This window comes from Taudactylus pleione, unplaced genomic scaffold, assembly GCF_031769625.1.
Source record: "Taudactylus pleione unplaced genomic scaffold, aTauple2 ptg000739l, whole genome shotgun sequence".
Classification (NCBI taxonomy): Eukaryota; Metazoa; Chordata; class Amphibia; order Anura; family Myobatrachidae; genus Taudactylus; species Taudactylus pleione.
Window position 1 is genome coordinate 1,330,962 of NW_028285141.1, and position 19,589 is coordinate 1,350,550.

General features: G+C 46.7%; 1 protein-coding gene across 2 annotated transcripts in view; it reads right to left on the minus strand.

Annotated features, from left to right (window-relative positions):
* Positions 1 to 11,100, minus strand: part of CCNI (cyclin I) — a 53,780-nt gene extending 42,680 nt beyond the window's left edge. For both annotated transcript variants that reach the window (XM_088457129.1, XM_088457128.1), the window contains exon 1: positions 10,774 to 11,100. The gene's annotated coding sequence lies outside the window, so the exon portion shown is untranslated. The remainder of the gene's footprint in view (positions 1 to 10,773) is intronic.
* Positions 11,101 to 19,589: the final 8,489 nt, after the last annotated feature.

Below are 19,589 nucleotides of genomic sequence, written 5' to 3' on the forward strand. Positions count from 1 at the left end.
CATAACCCTGGTTATCCAAAATTGGTAACTGGATATGCCCCAATGTTTGAAATTCTATGGGGATGAGTTCAATTGTTTTTTGACTGCCTATAAAGTAATGGGCACCCGACAGAAAAATTCAACTGTTGCTCCATTGGGTACGGGTGCCCATTACTTATCGCGCTTGTTGCTCCCAAATGTATCATGTTTAGGGCCGGATTCAATTAAGAGGCGAAAAGTGCCGTTTGGAGACAAGTTTCTGAGGATTCGGACTTTCCGCCTGTTTTCAAAGTACATTATCTCCATATTCAATTCCAGGACGATTTCGCTTAAGCGGAAAGTCAATGCATTGTAATAGGCAGAAAAGTATCTCCTATGAATAGCAGGTGAAAAAAAAAAAGTGCAAAATCGTTATTTTGGGGTGCAAACGTGGGGAATAACTCAGAACCCTTGGGACAGCCCCCCAAAAGGACAAATCAACCAAAAAAAAAAAAATTACTACCTCGGAACACCCCAAAATAGGTACTTTCTTTTTGGGGGTGAAAAAGTACGAAGTGGGGGGACAACTATAAAAACTGGCAAAATAGACTTCTTGGAGTGCTGTAAGGTGGGGCCAAGTGTTTTTGAGATTGCTGGTGCATGAGGGTGGTTTTTCACATTTTTTTTAAAGTTCACTTTACAGACAAAAATATGCTAGCACCCATTTTTAAGTACCCCAAATTTGACTGGACTACTTATTTTGACCAAAAAATACTGCTTAATGCCGTTCTTCACCACTTTTGCAAAGACGTTAATAAGAAGCAATTTAAACAACTTAAGTACCTCAAACACTTTTATTAGGGCTATTCGGACACATCTACATTGATACCCAATGTTAGTGCATCTTATTTTGGGGGTACAGACTGATTACCCCACTTCTGACAGTACTTTCCGCCTGTTCCGCATTCGCCTGTTTAGGAATTGAATATGGAGAAAAGCGGGGACGCGCGCATAAAGTTTCTGCCTCTGAAACAGGCAAAGGAGGCGGAAAGTCGGACAGGCAAAACTTTTCCGACTTTTCGTCTCTAAATGTTTATTAGAAAAAAACAGTACTAATCCTGTTCGGTCCCAGGCGCCCAGGTGGGGTGAGCGACCCACTTGGGGGTGTGTGTGGGTGGAGACTGATGAGGTGAGTGGACCCTTTTAGGGGGCTCCTTTCCGTGCAGTTCAATAGACCGGCACGTTACCCCTGCTGGACCTTTGGTCAACAGTCTTAGGATGTCTCGGGGGGAGGGGAGTGGTGGGTTGGCAGCGGGTCTGGCGGTTGTGGATGTACACCCTGGCGGCGTCCCGCGCAGGGGTATAAGTCTCGGAGTCACTTACCTACCGGTAGGATTTGTTGGTGAAAAAGGCTTGGGCTGCTGGTAGCTGGTGTTAGTTTCCTTTTGCAGATGCGGTGTTGGATGGCTGGTGCGGTGTCAGCGGTTGGAGGAAGCTCTGTGTGTGGTAGTGGCTTGCTGGTGCACTGTGGGGCTTGGTGCACCGCGTTGCTGGCGTTCTGTTCCCGCTGCCTGGTGGGTGCCTGCTGGTGTGGATCGCTTAGGGATTGCTGCTGGACGAACAGCTGTGAGTGGAGCTGGTGTTGGTTGCTCCCAGGGGGCGGTGCGTGGTCGCCTGGGTCTAGCAGGTGGAGTGGTGATCAGCTGTGAATGGTCAGCGGCGGTCATGTGGTGTCGGCATGACCGCCGCTGACCATTCACAGCCGGTCACAATCCCCATAGCAGCCATATATGCACCCAGACACGAGCCCCAGCTAACACAACCACAGCAGCACAGTAAACCATTGGCTGCCCAAACCACGTGACGTTATCACCCAACCACAGGCTTAGCCTCGCACAATCACCCACGACCTATCAGATACATGGGCCACACCCACTCTTAGCCCTGATTGGTCATCTCCACCACCTGACAAACACAGAACCTGGAAGTTCCACATTTAAACCTCACACATGCATAGCCACACTTCTTACCTCCTTGAAGAAGGCAGAGCCCCTGCCGAAACGCGTTGGAGACCCCCTACATTCTGACACCACAGCCAGCTTACACCAGAGCTCTTCATTCCTGCGGAGAACTCGGTCGAGCCTTGCTGCTTCCAGAACCCTCTCTACCCACCACCCGCAGGGCCGCGCTGGGCATCACACCTAGCAAAGCCCTTCGCACCCCTCTTGATCACCACTCCACCTGCTAGACCCAGGCGACCACGCACCGCCCCCTGGGAGCAACCAACACCAGCTCCACTCACAGCTGTTCGTCCAGCAGCAATCCCTAAGCGATCCACACCAGCAGGCACCCACCAGGCAGCGGGAACAGAACGCCAGCAACGCGGTGCACCAAGCCCCACAGTGCACCAGCAAGCCACTACCACACACAGAGCTTCCTCCAACCGCTGACACCGCACCAGCCATCCAACACCGCATCTGCAAAAGGAAACTAACACCAGCTACCAGCAGCCCAAGCCTTTTTCACCAACAAATCCTACCGGTAGGTAAGTGACTCCGAGACTTATACCCCTGCGCGGGACGCCGCCAGGGTGTACATCCACAACCGCCAGACCCGCTGCCAACCCACCACTCCCCTCCCCCCGAGACATCCTAAGACTGTTGACCAAAGGTCCAGCAGGGGTAACGTGCCGGTCTATTGAACTGCACGGAAAGGAGCCCCCTAAAAGGGTCCACTCACCTCCCCAGTCTCCACCCACACACACCCCCAAGTGGATCGCTCACCCCACCTGGGTGTCTGGGACCGAACAGGATTAGTACTGTTTTTTTCCAATAAACCCTTTGGCCCCCATTTCTGCCTCTGTCTTCATTTCCTCACCCACCACCTCCAGTCCATTAGACCCCCTTCCCTCCCTACACCCCATCACTCCACAAACAACATCGAACACAAAAGACCACAACACACTATTACTCCAGCATTACACCCATAGGGCGTCCGCACCCTCCGCACCCTCTACCCCATTATATCGTTACACAGGACCCGGTACTCCTGCTTTTAGGAAGGTGCAGCACCCCGACACAAACAATACATCTCACATCCCATCTGCCCATACAGCAGAGCACAGTTCTAACCCATCACTGAGCATTTATATATTCAAATTCAAAATGTCTCCATGAACACTGAACCAGTGAACAGTTAATAAAGCACCAGGGGCCTATTATTTAAGCACTTGTTTCAGAAAGTTACGTAGAAACTGCAGTTTCTGCATAATTTTCTGAAGTGTTGCTATGTACAAATAGTATTAGGCATGAGGGGTTGGGGACGGGAAGCCACCGGCCAGGTTCCCACGGTCAAAATCCCAACATCGGCATCCCAACAGGGTTAGGATACAGACAGTTGTCGGTAGGTATCCTAACCCTCACCCTCGCTCCCCGATGCCTGAAATTAACCTCCCCCTAGTGCCTAAACCTAACCCTCCCCCTAACACCGCTACTTACCTTTGAGATGCCGGCGCCGGGATTCTGACACTGGTATTCCAAGCGCCGGTATCCAATGTGCCGGGATACTGACCATATCCCTGCAGCAAATTTCACAGGAATCTCCTGCAGAAAGCTAATTAGCGCTGCAGACCGCAGTTCCCATAATGATTATGGGGACTATGGTCTGACCACTATGTACCAAACTCCAAAGACCCCTCAGAGGGTGTAAACGGTTTTAATTCTATGGAGGCAATCTTGTATGAGAGGAAACTTACAATCCCTCTCCCGCTGCATCCATCAATACTGTGTGCATGTGCAGTGTCAGATTCTCCTGGAGAAATGTGAAAGACTCATCAAATATGCCGGGAAAGTAACTAGCAAGGATAGCAGTTATAGCTATGCCTGCAAGTTACAGTTAGTACATACCTGGGATATCTTAATTCAAAATTAAAATATCTCTTGCGATACGGACTGATACTAATCACGGCAGTGCCACATTTATTAATATACAGCATACCCTCCAACTATACCGATATAGCCGGTACAGTACCGTTTTTTAAAGGTCTGTACCGGCAACAGAGGCTGTACCGTTTTGTACCGGTGGGGTACAATCTCCTGAATTCTTTAGCAGCGCTGCTGGGATACAGGACTCCCGCAGCGCTGCTGAGTGACAGGCGGCTCCGCTGCGTTCTCCCTGGTGGTCTGTAGTGCAGTCAGCACTGACGCTGACGTAATTATGCCAGCGCCGGTGATCAGAAGCCAGAGCCCAGCCAGTGCCTGCTGCCTCCAGCCCCCATGTACAGCCCTGTACACACGCCCTTTAAATGTAACCACGCCCCCTTTTCATCGTGGTCACGCCCCTGTACCGGGTTTTCTCAATGAAATGTTGGAGGGTATGATACAGGCCCCCAAAACTTATAGTGACTGGTAGAATATTTAACAGTATTTAAATTATAGTTTTGAGTGTTTTTTGGGGCTGTTTTTTTTTTTCTTTTAAACGGTTCTAGGGTTGATAAAGCTCCACCCATTCATCTGGAAGCTTCAAAAGGACTCTTGGCCTGATCAGGCAGGGAGAATGCAAGGACATTTCAGTGTACAATGCTATATAAAAATTATATGGCACTAGAGTTATTATGAATGACTTTACTATAAAATTCAGTTACTGTACTACTAAATCTAGGTTTATTTTCGATCTAAAAATTAATACCTTTTCAAATCATTCGTATTTTGTGCCCGGTAGCATAATACAAGCTTTTGTTTACATTTTTCTAACAGATTCCACTGTTTTGGCAACATGCAGCAGAACTTGTTATGCCTGATTTACAGCTTCGACATATGGCTGGCCACACACTAATGCGATTTCGGGCCGATTGCCTGAATTGCGACGTGTCGTACGATGAATCGTGTGGAAAATTGTGTCGTTTTTAAGGTAGGATACGATCCGATGCACGCTCCCGCAGCTCTTAAACATATAGCAAGATCAGATGTGCAGCCCATTATATCTATCATTATTGTATGCCGATCGTGCCGTGTATTTGCACATGCGATGCATTGTGCATCCGAGCGGCGTCATTTGTTAAAATAAGAAAAAGACTGATGCACACACGGGGAGATCTGTGATGCATGCATCTGTCTTTAATAAAATAAACACAGACGCAGGGATGGTTCATTGAGAACCATCTGTAAAAAAAAAAAAAAAAAGTTTTTTTTTTTTTTTTTTTTTTTAAACTGTGTCCCCCCCCCCCAAAGAGCAACCAGGCCCAGGCTTTTAGTGACCCAGTGCTGGTTGTGCAACATACGGGGGACAAACGAGGTAGGGGTCCCCCGTATTCTGCGCAATCAGCACTGGGCTCTGAGCCAGTCCTGGTTCTGAAAATACATAGGTAAAAAAAAATGCATAGGGTCCCCCTGTATTTTCCAGAACCAGCACCGGACTTTTTTTTTAGCGGGGGGCTGATGCTACTGTCAGGGAAGCCCTTTCACCAGGCCCCCCAGCCGAAGCATCAACCCTGACCACTAGTCAGCCCAGGCCAGGGATCCCTGGGGACCCCCCCCAATAAAGGGGTCTGCCCCTTCAGGGTACCCCAGTTTGATAACCTGGGACTATCCCCGGCACCCCTGGGGCGGTGGGTGCCGGGTTGATTAAGTAGTGTAGTGTAAAAAGAGAATAGTAAACATTGGGCCTGATTCAGACCCACTCGCGAGCGGCTGTACGCTCGCAAGTGGGTCGATGGTCTGCACTGAGCATGCGCACGACGGAGGGAGCTCCGTCGTGCGCATGCGCCAGACACGACGAGCGAAGGACTTTCCTTCGCTCGTTGTGTCCGATCAAAGGGGGCGTGCTGTCAATGTTGATTGACAGCACGCCCCCTTTGGTGGGCGTGCCGGGGGCGTGCCTCCCTGACGGGGGCGTTCCCACGGGAACGCCTCCCGTCAGAAGCCGGCCCACTGACATCACTAGTGATGTCAGTGGGAGTGATTTTGGCTCTGATAGAGCCAAAATCACTCCGGAGCTTGCGGTTGAAAACCTCAACCGCAGGCTCCGGCTCGCAGTTTCGATGGTCGCGATGGTCACGACCATCGCGGCCATCAAAATGCACGCTCGTATAGCCTGTGGGTGGTGACCCACAGCTATACGAGCGTCCAGGAGGACGCTCCATGAAAAAGGAGCCCGGCCCTCATGCAGAGCGTGCGCTCTGTTCAGAGCGTACGGCTCTGAATGAGGGCCATTGTCTTTAGGAGTAGAACTGCAGGTCCCAGCAAGCCTCCCCCGCATGCTAGTACTTGGAAAACCACAATCACCAGCATGCGGGGCATTAAGGGCCCGCTGGTGCCTGTAGTTCACCTGGAAATAAATTATTAAATAAACACAATACAAACATACCGTGACAATATAGTTTTAATACTTACACACTCACTCACACATACTCACCAACATTACCTGTTCTAGTCCCTTTCTCCCTGTAGGCATCCTTGGACTTCGTAAAATAAAAAAAATAAAAAGTGAAAACCCGATCCACGCAACAGGTACCAACCACGATGGATGATACCTCCCGAATGAAGAGCTCAGACTTGGCATTACCCTTTGTAGTGCTGTGTCTGAGTGTTCATTGGCTGAGAGATGTCAGCCCACGCCTCTCTCAGCCAATGAACGGTTCCCACCATTGACTACAATGGTGGGAACCGTTCATTGGTTGAGAGATGAAAGGCTTGCCTCTATCAGACAATGAACGCTCAGCGGCAGGGTTTCCATGGTGAAATCCCGCCGCTAAGCTCTCATTCGGGAAGTACCGTTCTTATAGAACGGTACTTAAGTACGTGGGTCTGTGCTTTTCGTTTTTTTATTTTGCCTAGCCCGGGGATGCCTACTTTGGACCGAAGAGGACCCGAACTTCACATAGGAGACGGTGAGTATGGATACTTTTTCACAGGGATACATAGGCGAGTATGTGTGCATGTGTGTGTATATGTGTGAGTGCATGTATGTTTAATAAACGTATACTTTGTACGGTGTGTGTCCTGTGCTTATTTTAATATTGTTTTTGCAGTGGAACTACAGGTACCAGCAGGCCCGTAATGCCCCAAATGCTAGTACTTGTGGTTCTACAAGTACCAGCATGCGGGGGAGGCTTGCTGGGACCTGCAGTTCCACAGCAAAAGACAATATTTTCAACTATTTGAAATGCACTACACTACATAATCAACCCGGCACCCACCGCCCAGGGGTGCCGGGGATAGCCCCGGGCTATCAGCCTAGTCCTGGGGTGCCCTGGAGAGGGGGATCCCCAGCTCCCCCCAGGGATCCCCGGCCTGGGCCGACTAGCGGTCAGGGTTGATGCTTTGGCTGGGGTGCATGGTGAAAGGGCTCCCCTGGCTGTGGCATCAGCCCCCCGCTAGAAAAAGTCCAGTGCTGGTTCTGGAAAATACAGGAGGACCCTATGCATTTTTCCCCCTTGTATTTCCAGAACTAGGACCAGATCAGATCCCAGTGCTGGTTGCGCAGAATACGGGGGACCACTACGATGTTTGTCCCCTGTATTTTGGCAACCAGGGCTAGTTCTAACTAGCCCGGTGCTGGTTGTGCTTACATACGGGGGACCCCTATGTCATTTGTCCCCCGTATGTTGCACAACCAGCACTGGGTCACTAAAAGCACTAGGCTGGTTGCTCTTTGGGTGGGGGTGGGGGAACACTGTTTTTTTGGTTTTTTTCACAGATGGTTCTCACTGAACCATCCCTGCATCTGTGTTTATTTTATTAAAGACAGATGCATGCAAATGACGCCGCTTGGGCGGTCGGACGCACGATGCATCGTATTGTGTGATCGTATGTACATTGTGTGTCAATCGGGTGGCCGGGACTGCCAGGGAGTTCAAGGGAAATCGTAAGATGAATCTCCTCTTATGCTGGTCGTACTAGTGTATGGCCAGCATAATAGACAAAAATATAGAACACACTGTGCACAGATATTTACATCAGATGTTCAGAATACAGTGTAGGTTTTAAGGATATCCAAGCTTGAGCAAAGGCAACTTTGGGCCTCATTTATCAACTAGTTTTATCATTCACAACGAGTGATAAAACTTGCTGCACATGATAAATGATGCTCCAGCCAATCAGCTCCCAACTGTCATTTGTTTGAAAATTATAGTTGGGAGCTGATTGGCTACAGTACCATTTATCATGCGCAGCAAGTTTTATCACTCGTTGTGAATGATAAAACTAGTTGATAAATGAGGCCCTTAATTAGCACCTCAGTTCATTTTATTTAATCATCTGGAATCAAGCATGGATATCCTTAACACCTGGACTGTAATGACTGAGTTTGAGAAGCTCTGATCTAAATCATTGCCTGCGGCTACAGAGAGACGGCCAAGAACAGTCATTAGCATTCTCTTGCAGCTCGAATGCTGGGTACACACTAGGGCGACCTATCTGACAATTGATTAGTGCATATACACTTACCAATCATCAGCCTGATGTGTCCGGCCCAACGTCACAACTGGGTGGGCATTTAAATTTGCCTACCCAGTTGAGCTGTCACTCATCATCGGATCCCTGCAGCATGTGTAAGGGCGATCGGCAGGTCACCTGTACACAACAGCATATGCACCAATATATCTGCACAGCCAATGCCATAAGTCTGTGAACAACCTAGTTCACAGACATATCGGGGGGGTATGCAATCGGGAAGCCGACTGCCTAAATACCGGCAGCCGGCTTCCCGACTGTCATATCCCGGCAAGGGTGAAATGCCGGGCGACTAGATGTAGACGCCCGCATTTCCCCGACGCCGGGAGACTGGCGCCCGGCATCCCGATCGTAGTGATGCCGGGCGCCGCGGGCGGACAGCCGCGGGGGGGGAGGGTTAGGTTTAGGGCTCCCGGGGGGGGATTTAGGGTTAGGCACCCCCCGGGAGGGTTAGGCTAGGGGGAGGAAGGGTTAGGGTTAGGCACCCCCGGGGGGGACTCAGGGTTAGGCACCCCCCGGGGGACAGGTTTAGGCAGCGGGGAAGGGGGTGGTTAGGGTTAGGCACCTGGGGGGGGAAGTTAGGGTTAGGCACCCCTAAGGAGGGTTAGGTTAGGTTAGTAGATACTCACCTATCCACGATCGGGATTTCCAGCGCTGTCGGGCTTCCGCTGCTTCGAACTCTGCTCATGTCGGGCTGCCGCTGACGGGAATCGAACCCATACCCATTCCATCGGGGGTGCCCACCCGCCGACGTACTTGCGATATATCAGTCATTCAAATGAACGGCCAATATATCTCCCAGTGTGTACCCAGCTTAACAACATGTATACATGTACATACTGCATACTTTTAAGATAAGGTACTTACCTACCAGAGATAGGTTTACTGGGTCCAAGAAAACTTAATCAGTTACAAAAAACTAATAGACTTGTTTCGTCTTCCTAATGCATGTTATTTAGCCATAATAACTCTAGAACATTAAAAACACTTTTAGGGACCTATTTAGCAAGCATTTGTTTTCCATAAAATTATGTAGAAACTGCAGTTTCTGCATAATTTTATGAATTGTTGCCATGTAGTAATAGCCTAATCCAGGAGATTTCACAGAAATCTCAGGCAGAGTGCTAATTAGCACTACAGATCATAGTCCCCATTATTATCAATGGGTACTACCATCTGACCCCTATGTACCAAACTTCAAAAAGCACCATTGCCAGAATAATTAATACATAGGTCCCTTAGTCTGTGACTACTGCTGATACAATGACTTTTTATTTCGCTTTGTGGTCTGGTTGGGTTAGGACTGAGACTGCAATATACCAATTCTCCTGATGAAATACGTGACATTTTGTGGGCAAGTACAGAATGAGACAAATATTATTCGGAACAGTTTTGAAAACTTTTGCACATCTTTGTCTAGAAACAGTCAATAAAATATATAGGTGCATAATTATGAATTTTCGCAGGGACATAGGTTATTGCTATCGCTGCGGGTACAATTTAGTTCAGAGTTGCGATTATTTCTACAAAGGCCCTTAAAATCACACCAAAAGATAGTCACAAACTAAATATATGAAAAGTATGTTTTTCTATACAGACTGTAATCCCTCTTACCTCTGTTACCCAGTCTCAATTACTACGGTTTTGTCCCTAACTGAAAATTCTGGTGCTATATAAATAACGGTAATAGTGTTTTACATGTGTTTGTTATTAGCATATTAAGGTCATTGGAAACAATCATTTTAACATCTAGTAAACAGAATTAAATAAAGTGTATGCGAAAAATATAGTGGAAAGCACCTGAACATAGTATAAGTAATTGGAAACAATGGTTCCTATTTTCACATCTGTTCCTATGTGCTATACCATGGCTACAAAGAATAATAAAACTCACAGAATGAACACAAGTGGGTATGAGGGTGGTAAGGAGAGGAACAAGAGAGGGTTTGTATACTAGTATTGCACTGCATTGACTGATGCCCAGGGATGACGTCACTACGGCTCTTTCCTGCTGCTTGGTGAAATAGATATCAAAGCAGAGCCACTGAAATGCCCATCAGTATAATAATTACAGTATCTTGTATCTTATACTATATACAGATGCAGTTACACAAATAGATGACAGATGCAAACACAGGATGGTGATTCAGATCATTCAATGCATAAAGGAAGTGTTAAATAATAACAAAGGGTAAGCTAAATAAATACATATAATTCAGATACAAACATCATATACTGTTGTAACATGTTACTAGGAACAGAGTTTATTCATTCATTAACATATTTGATGAACAATAACCTAAATGACAATCTGACAGAACACCTCGTTCTTCGTTATTTTACATTGTTATTTGCACCAGCTCACCTCCCCTGCAAAGCTGTAGGTTTCAATGTTGCATTTGGAGATCATCCGGTCCATTAAAAAATCAAATAAAAAACAATATATTTTATAAAATAGTGCCCTCCATTTAAATGAGGGTTTGTCCTCCCTGCTTTTGGAAGCTGGAGGGATTCATGATTACTGCCTCTCCCAAAAAGGTTATCGTGTCCTTCTTCTTGTAATGGGGTTTCCTTGGGGGGAGAGGAGGTGGATGATGGCGTAAAAAAAAAAAAGCAGAAGAATGAGGGGAAAAAAGAGAAAGAGGAAGGGAGAACTACTTTACTTCCTAAAGGGGTGGGGAGGAAAAGAAGGGCCGGTAGGAGGAGGAAGGATATATCTGCTCTGTAAAGGCTGAGAAGGAGAGGGGCGGTGACGATCACATAAACATGATGAACGGGGGCGGAGGGAGCTGTAGCTTGCAGAAGTGCAGCAGCCGTACAAATACCACTATAGGCAATGTAATCACTGTTTATGTTGAGTTGATAGAGCTTAAGAAGTAAACAGAAGCTACAGCATAGCTGCCGGGGCTCTATGGGTCTCAAAGCAATTTGCTAAATAGACGAAAAAAAATATTACTCAGCTAGAGTACTAAAGAGCCATAATTCTATACAGAATCAATAAAGACATATCAATAATGCTATAAATGGTATGAAGAACGCAAAAGAAAATTACTTTGAGCAATAACAATATCGTTGCGACTCTGAACTTATATTTATTTTGCAGACATTTAGGGCTCTATTCAGTATGTTAATTATCGGGGTCCGATAATTAACATTCCTACCCACTGTGGGCGCAGGAGCAATTCATCATTGCTCCGGCGCGGAGACAGCTGATCCGAATATTAGCTGTCTCCACAAGTTTTTTTTACTGCTCCGCATGCATGACGTACAGGTCACGTATGCGCACAAGAGCCACGACGTCCGGCGGAAGGATCCCTCTTCGCAACCCGGGCAGGGTGAGCGGCGATCTGAAGATGTTGAATGCTCCCGCAGTCAAGCTCCGAAAATATTGTATTTTTTGAGCTTGATGAATTCTGCCACTATAGTAGTGTATAGGGACAGCAGGCCATTCCGCGAGAGAATAAGCTAAGCAGTAGATATCTGTGATATCTCCCGTTTTACCTTCTTGAGGAATGTCCCGAATACTTAATTTAAATTGAAGGTTAAAATGTGCATTTTCACCTGCTTTTGTTGAAATTAAGTGATGATGAATAAACCCCATAAGGTTTTTATCTCAGTAGGTGTGTGTAAAAACAACATATATAGGGCTCCATTTAACAACGAGACATAACCCCTTTAGCACTTGCTAAAGGGGTTATGGGCCTGATTCAGACCCGGTCGCAAGCGCTGAGCACTCGCAACCGGGTCGATGTTTGCCCACTGGGCATGCGCATGACGGAGCCGGCTCCGTCGTGTGCATGCGCGAGACCCGGCTAGCAACGGGTGCTCCGTTGCTCCGGATCTCGCACCAAAGGGGGCGAGCTGTCGATGGTGATTGACAGCTCGCCCCATTTGGTAGGCGTGGCGGGGGGGTGGCTTCACAAACTGAGGCGTTCCCAAGCGAAGTGATGTCAGTGGGAGAGCTTCCGGCTCTATTAGAGCCAGAAGCTTTCTGGGGCTTGCGGCCACGAGACCCTACCACAAGGGTCTCGTCGCAAGCCCGATGGTCGCGATGGTCTTGACCATCGCGACCATTATCCTGGCCGCTCGCAATAGCTGTGGGTGGTCAAAAAAAAACGCCCAGATTCAGAGGGAGCGCCGGCTCTGAATCAGGGCCTCAGTACGGATCGCAACTGAGATTGCAATAGCAATTACGCACGCAGTCCCACTGCGATCATATGCTAATCCTATGCCATTGCTATGCTGTCGCAGCACAACATAATGACACCCACCTTCCCTTACACGCATCGGTAACATTGAGTATCATCGCAGCCTCATACACACTTGCACAAGGTCAGACCACACTCAGAAATTGCTAACCTTCCGGTATGCAGTAAGAGCTCATGCTGCATATGCTATCGCAGTGAATAATTTATGCATGCACCTGCACTGGCACGCCTGCGTTTTGCTGACCACCCCCCCATCACCACCCCCAAATGGTACTTCCTGTCAATAACTCTGTAATGGGTTTGCGTAGCCACTGCGATCGCAGCCCTGATCGCAGTAGAGTGTTCGCGCACGTGCACTGCCATGCATACCCATGGGGACTGTTTAGTATTCAATAAACAGCTGTAGGTGTAGCTTATAACTGTTTGTCACTGTGGGGTCTATTTACTAAGCTGTGTTAGGAGATAAAGTGATTGGTAATAAGGTACCAGCCAATCAGCTGTCATCTCACAGGCTGTGTTTGAAAAATTAGTTAGGAGCTGTTTGGCTGGCACCTTATCTCCGTTCACTTTATCTCCAAACACAGCTTAGTAAATAGACCCCTTAAACACTAACACCATTTATAGTCCCCATTGCCGGTAATGGGAACCCAGCAACTGCCTTTCTGGCTTCAACAAAGCCATTCATGCTTTGCTGAGTGGCCGCCGGTGAGAGTGTAATGTGCAGACAGCTGTCACGAATGTGCATTACTCAGTACCCCTTGGCCAGCAGCGGTATACACCGCGTTGTTTGGTCGGAGAATGACGGTTAAGGCGCATTAACCGGCATTTTCTGACCAAAGTGCCGGGCGCGAGGCTGTTAGCGCCGTGCTAAGCAAAAAAAACTGCTGCGCGCCTGGCACTTTGGTCGGATTTCTCCTCGTATCCCGAAGGGGGGTGCGAGAAGAAATCCTTAGTGCGCCCAAACAGCGCGGTGTATTGAATAGCTGCGGGAGCTCCCTCCCGCGGCTATTCAACATCACGTTGAATTGAATTCCCCCCATTGTCTTATCATTACCCTTTCTCTCTAGATTGTAAACTCTCATGAGCAAAGCCCTCACTGCCCTTAGTCTCATGTCTGCAACTTCTTAGTCAACCTTGGATGTTTTCTTTCTGTTTCTTTGTATGATTTGTCATATCAATTATGCAGTGCTGTAGAGTGTTTTTGGCCCCTAATGCCTACACAATTATTTTTGGCCCCTTATGCACTACACAATTTTCGGGGCAATCCACCCGATATCAGCGGATCCCCCGATAATTGCACTGTGTGCGCGGGCGTCGAGGGTAAAATATCGATCGGTCAGGCATGCCGGATTGTCCAGCATGCCCGTCCAATGCAAATATATTGTATGTTAAATGTCGGCCGCATCGGGCAGTGTATGCCCAGTTGCGGGCGATTGAAAGACATTTCCCCTGTTCCTTCACAGAAAAGGAACGGGGTAATGTCGCGTATGTGCACTGCCATGCATGCCCATGGGGACTCCTCGGCGGAGCGCAGATATCGGGGCCAGTATATCTCAGTGTATGTCTGCGATATCTGCAGGATGACAGGCTGTCAGATAAAATGTCGGTCTGACAGGCATTTTATCTGGGAGCGTATGCCCAGCATAATGAATAAACAATGATGACCCTCTCACTTTTAAAAAGTACCAACCAATCAGCTCCTAACTGTCATTTTTCAAACACAGCCTATAAAGTGGCAGGATTGTTGGTACTTTATCTCCGTAAACTTTATCTCCAAGGCTTAGTACATAGACCCCACAGTGAGAGACAAGCGTCTCCCACTTAGCTCTGAGAGACCCGGCCTATTATCCCGCAATTACTGCTGATTCAGCATCCTGTACCGTAAACTATATACTGTCACCGACTGGTAAGCTGTATCACACCCTGCTCCACTTCATTATAACCAGTGTATCACAGTGAGTACACCTGTTCATCACATATCTTCCAAAAATACATCCTACTGGTTAAGCACCTGAACTGTTTGTAGTAATGAGGCATTCCGCTGGTGTGTACATAACTCTGCCATACCACCGCACCTGTACACATGCATTTCAAACATTAACAACATTTTATCATGCAGTGTATGACAGATAAAGATGAAATAGACACAGATGCACAATTAACTTTGTAATATGGACTATACATTCATAAATAACTCACTTTTCTGCACTGTGTGCACACTAGACAGGGTTGATCGTTGATCCCTAGGAACAGACACAACACATGCCTCTCCAACGTACTCACACGCATGTCCCATAATCTCTTGTACTGCTTTCCTATATCCATGTTTTATTTTACAATATGATAATTAACTTGTATGCATGGTCTACAATTTTTAATAGGACTCAATGATCACGAAGTGAACCTCTGTCCAGCAGTCAAGAAGCATAGGTAAAATGACAAGCCGCTTCTGCAAACATTATTCTTTGATGGAAGAAAGATCTCTCCACTTATGTAAGTGAAGACAAGGCTGCAGCATGTGACATTTTATTATTTATTTATTATCAGTTATTTAAATAGTGCACACATATTCCACAGCACTTTACAGAGAATATTTGTCCATTCACATCAGTCCCTGCCCCAGTGGAGCTTACACTCTATGTTCCCTACCACATGCGCACACACATACACACTAGGGTTAATTTTTGTTTGGAGCCAATTAACCTACCAGTATATTTTTGGAGTGTGGGAGGAAACTGGAGTACCCGGAGGAAACCCACGCAAGCACAGGGAGAATATACAAACTCCACACAGTTAGGGCCGTGGTGGGAATTGAACCCACGACCTCAGTGCTGTGAGGCAGTAATGCTACCATTACACCGTCTGTGCTGCCCGACATGAGTAGTGTCATTATGTTAGAAGCGAAATATAGTCGTTAGACTAGACTGAGAGATAGATAGTGGAAGGAAAATGGTCCCCCAACAGCACACAGTAGTACTGTGAGGCACATATAACCAATGGAGGATCCATGGGGGTCTATTATAGTCGAGGACAGGCTGCCTGTGGTTGCACAATATGTAGAATTGTGCATATCAACCCTTGGAGAGGGAATTTACTTGTTTGGTGCTCATGGTTCGCTTATCCTTAATAGAGTAACACCTCCTATTGCATAGCTTAATCCCTAGAACGACTGCTATTGAACCAGTCTATATATCTGACCATGCTTTGGTGTGAGTTACTATTTCTGACAATACTGATAAAGGCCCCTATCGCCAGTGGCAGTTTCCCACCTTTTTGGCTAACTGAAATTTAGATCCATGTTGGAATCTGCTTGGTAGGCCTATTTATTCAATAATCTGAACCATGCGCAGCAGAACCCTCTACTGTTCTGGCAAGCTTCAAAACCAGTCCTTAGGAATTAATATGCATCTTCTGCCTGTGCTCAAAGGGAATTGTCAACTCAGCAATCATTAAAGTCCTTCCTAAACCCGGTCAAGACCTTGAGCTACTAGGATTTTATAGGCCCATCTCACTACTCAATACTGACTACAAGATTCTTACTAAAATACTGACAAATAGGCTTAGGCTAGCTCTCCCTTTTGGTACAGGGATGGAAGATCTGCAGTGCCTGGGTAGATGGTTGAAAGGTCGACACTAGATGGACGACGTGCAAATGGTTGCCAGGGTCAAATGATCAACGGTTAAAATGATCGCCAGTTTAAAGGTTGAAATGGACATAGGTTGACAGGGTCAAAAGGTCGACACACCATTGATTGACACAGAAAAGGTTGACACATTATTTTTTTTAATGATTTTTAGGGTTAGGATGAGGATTAGAGTTAGGCACTTGGCGGAGAGTTAGGGTTAGGCTGCAGAAGGGGACGGTTAGCTTAGGCACCAGGGGGAGGGTTAGGGTAAAAAAAAAATCAATGTGTCAACCTTTTTTGTGTATAGTCTTTTTGACCATGTCGACTATTTGTCACTGTAGACTTTAGTCCATGTCGACCATTTTACAGTCGATTCCTTCACTCTGTTGACCATTTGACACTGTCAACCATTTGGTGTCAACCTACTGACTTTCTATCTAAATACTGTAGATCTTTTAAACCACATTGTAGTAGATGATGACCAGACAGGGTTTATTATGGGCAGACATTCAGTGGTAAATTTATGCAAGATTATCTCTGTTATGCAATGGCTTCAGTCCTCTCAGGATTGGGAGCCAGCTGTGCTATTACCACTATTTATTTTGCGCCGACTACACAAATTTATTTCCAGGTCAACAGGGGAACCAGGCAGCAAAGTCCCCCCTCCTTCTATTATTTGCTTTAGCGTTTTGAACCCCTCGCTATTGCATTATAAATTGCTGACTCTTTCTCCGGTATCTGTGTAGGGTCTCTGGATCCTAGATTAGCGGTATTTGCAAACAATATGCTCTTGCTTATGTCTCGACCAGCCTTCTCTATCCCCACTGTTATTGACACAATTCGGTTAATTTTCTGACTATAAAGTAAATATCTATAAATCTGAGTTATTTCCCATAGGCACCTCCTCCCACAGTCTCCTTATGCACTCTGCCTGCTCCCAATTTGCTAGGGCTGCCTCCCAACTTAAATATTTAGGGGTTCAGATTCCAGCTAATCTGACCAGACTGTACACGGACAATTTTTCCCCTCTGATTAGTAAAATGACCCATATATTGGAGCACTCTGCCCCTGTCACTTATGGATAGGGTGGCTGTACTTAATGGCATAATTTTCCCTACAATATTTTACTTAGTTCAAATGCTACCAATTAACTTGACTAGTAAAGACATTGGGCCTGATTCAGAGCCGCTCGCAAAAAGCGAGCGCTCGCTCTGAATCAGGGCGGGCACATTTTTTTTAAAGTTGCGGCCTCCTGGCTGCTCGCATAGCTGTGGGTGACCACCCACAGCTTATGCGAGCGGCCAGGTGATGGTCGCAATGGTCAAGACCATCGGGCTTGCGACGAGACCCTTACGGTAGGGTCTCGTGGCCGCAAGCCCCAGTGGACTTCCTGCTCTAATAGAGCAGGAAGTCCACCTACTGACATTACGAGTGCTGTCAGTAGGGCCGCCCACAAATGGCAGGCGTTCCTGCAGTGTTCCTGCAGGAACGCCTCCATTTGCCCAGCCACCCCCCCTCCCAGCCTACAAAACGGGGCGAGCTGTCGATCGACATCGACGGCCGCCCCGTTTGTTGCAAGCACCGAAGCGAGTGCTTTTTGCGCTCGCTCCGGGGCTCGCGCATGCGCAGTGCGCACGCCGTGCATGCGCACTGGCTCACCATCGACCCGCTTGAATCAGGCCCATTGTGTACTGTTCAAGGGTATTTACAAAGTTTCTCTGGTGTGGTGGGAAGAATAAAATAGCTTTGGCTAAACTTCAAAAGAGCAGACGAGAGGGAAGCTTGGTTGTTCCAGATCTTACTATAATGCTTTAATATATAACCACTCAAGTTTGCCTACGTTGTTCCCCGTATATGGACTGGTGCTCCATATACACTGAGGTGGAACCTTTCCAGACACCCAAAGCTAACATGGAAAGCAGTAAGACACTATTTATGGTATACCTATACCCCCTTCCCACTACCCTTTTTTTTCCTTTCTTTTACCTTACTGTCTTGTTCCCTATCCCTTATCATATTGTTTGTATATTCTATATTCTTTAGTTTTATTTATCCATTAGGTTGTATTTGCATATCATTTACTGGCTATTATTATGCTCAATATTGACTCTAATGTTACAATAGGAGATGTACTGTTTCTAAATGTATTATTCTTTATGTGATGATCCACTGACTGAGCATTTTCTGCACCGTTTCCTGTATTGTATAATTTTTGTTATTCTAATAAATCTAAACAGATGTTCCAAAAATAAACAGATATATTGTTGTATCTTGAGGTTTATTGTATTGTGAAGTTTTTTCCTTATAATGTAAGGGTATTGTAATGAGATAAATGTTCCATTTAATGTAATGCCGGCGAATGAGAGATTTTATTTATGTTCTTTTGTTATCATTTGATATATTTGAAATATACTTTCTGTAACTTTCTGTAAGAAATTTATTTTCTGTAAGTTATCATCCCTGATGCAGCATTTGTTGTAATTTGTGTCTATGTTGACTGTATAATTTAATAGAACCAGTATCTGATGAGCTGTGTTGTTTGTCCAGTACTCTGCAGAAGTAACTCTATATCAACAAGCAGCTATAGGGCTACCTGAGGCCCTCCTTCACCTGTAACCCACAGCTTTTTCTTCTCATTAACTTCTTGTTTCTTCTTTATTCCATTGGCCCAAGCTGTTATTCTCTGCCTTATCTCTTGACTAGCTTAACCCGTATCAAGAACTGAGACAGAGATTTACTAAGACTTGGTTTTGCTGTCTATTGCAATCTGCTGGATATTGCCGTTTACTAACCATCAGATTTGAGCATCAAAACAACCCCGACGGTGATGTGCACTGTATATTTTCTGTCTGAAACTCCATCGATTTATAGCTGTTTCCAATATAATTTCTAACCTCCCTGGGGAGTGCCTTACCCTAACCTCCCCCCGGTGATGCCTAAAACTAACTCCCCCCTCCCCACACCCTAACCCTCCCGAGGGGTGCCTAACCCTAATATCCTCCCCCTGGGGGTGCCTAATCTTAAACCCACCATCCCTGAGCTCACTAAGATACGGACAACGATCGGTATTCCGGTATTCGGGATGCCGCCTCCGGTCTCCTAATCCCATTCGGAATAGTGGCGTCGGCATTTTGCCGGCAGCGGTATATCGGCAGCCGGGATCCTGTCCGCCAGTATTTTAACAACATCCCAGCAGGAGAGCCTTCTGCGTGTCTGGAGACCCGCTATTGCTGCGACAGTTTAGACTTACTCAGAAGGCTGATGGCCGCTTGATCTGTATTCAATATTTTCAGTTTCTAAGTTTGTGCATAAGCGGCGGATGTGAGATGCCATCAGTGGGCATCTGT